Consider the following 1,380-nt stretch of genomic DNA (forward strand, 5'->3'; position numbering starts at 1 on the left):
AGAATGCAGCACAGCACAGAGCTAATCTAGCAAAGCCAGCCAAGCACATCAGGGTGGCCCTTTCATTGTCGACAAGGAAGGAGCGAGAGGGGAGAGAGAATGCAAAATGAGTCTAAAAGTCTTGAAGAGCTTGTGTCCCTTGCAGGGCTGTCGGTGCCCTTTCCTTGCTGTCAAAGTGCTCATATTTAGCTCGGATTTGAATGGTTGCTTCAAGTTTGTGATGATCAGGTCGGTCTAAACATTTATTTTTTGTCAAGTGATGAATTGATAGCTCGTTTCTTCCAGAAAGGTACCGGACTGCTCCTCATGGAGATGTCACCATGTTGGACATTGAGCTACTGTCCTTAAAACGCTTTTGAATTGGTCAGAGAGATGTGGAGTGATTGTTTAAATAAAGTAAACTCTTCTAATAATCACAACATGCTTCCATGTTTAGTGGTAACATTCATAATATGTCCAATGTTAGGGAGGGATAGAACTGTCAGAATAATAACACAACAAGGCTGACTTTGCTGCAATGTGATTTTCTCTCCCCTTCTTAGCTCTTTCTCTTTCTCTCTGTCCACCCCTACCCTCTTTCCCCCTGGTTCCTTGGATGATGAGCAAACACAATGTTCTCCTGCAAGATCACAAGACTTATCAAGGTTTTTTCAAAACAAACAAACAACAGCACTCAAGACAACTCAAAATGAAGGCCAATCTTTATTAATCATAAAAAGGAGAAGCTCCTTAATCTCCCGTGCGTCCGCCACTGCAGCCCTCCTCCCTTTCTCTCTACCTCCATCCTCTGCCTCTCCTCGTCCTCCCACCCACTCCTCCCACCCTCCCTCCCTCCCGTGTGCTCCCTTGTGTGTGTGTGTTGTGGCGTGCAACAGAGGCAGAGATGGTCGCTGTGCTTCGGTTTATTGACATTCTAGCCCATTATTTAATTATTTAATTCCCAGACAGATACTAATGGAGCTGGCTAATAGATTGCGGTTGCTTTCCTTTCCTTCCAAGCCCCTGAATATACGCATAAATTGGATTAGGCTTGACTCTGCCACTGTAGGATAGCATTCACAGTGCCATGCAAAGCCTCTCCCTTGAGACTGTATTCTCCTATAGGCACATCAACAGCTAAAAATGCACTTAGTTGCACACCCAGTCACTGAGGCATGTCATCTGCCGTTATGTGTGCAGATCTCACAGGCAGCTATCAGAACGCGTCATCTCTGCTGTGTGTTTGTATGTTTTCGGCCTTGCTATTGGTTCTCAAGGAGATGCAGGTCTAAGAAGGTCTCCCCACTCAGCGATAAGGGGATAAAATAGCACTGCGGGGGCTAATGATGCGCAGTGGGGGAGGTTAAGCAGCAAATTCCACATTGTGCACATGGCGTGTGT

The 1,380-nt window shown here is 45.9% G+C and overlaps 1 protein-coding gene across 1 annotated transcript in view; it reads left to right on the forward strand.

The window, feature by feature from the left end:
- midn (midnolin) overlaps nucleotides 1–1,380 on the forward strand; it is a 28,493-nt gene that overhangs the window by 23,127 nt on the left and 3,986 nt on the right. The window lies entirely within an intron of this gene.

The sequence above is a fragment of the Morone saxatilis genome, unplaced genomic scaffold, assembly GCF_004916995.1.
Source record: "Morone saxatilis isolate NCDOM2014 unplaced genomic scaffold, NCSU_SB_2.0 Contig12, whole genome shotgun sequence".
NCBI lineage: Eukaryota > Metazoa > Chordata > Actinopteri > Moronidae > Morone > Morone saxatilis.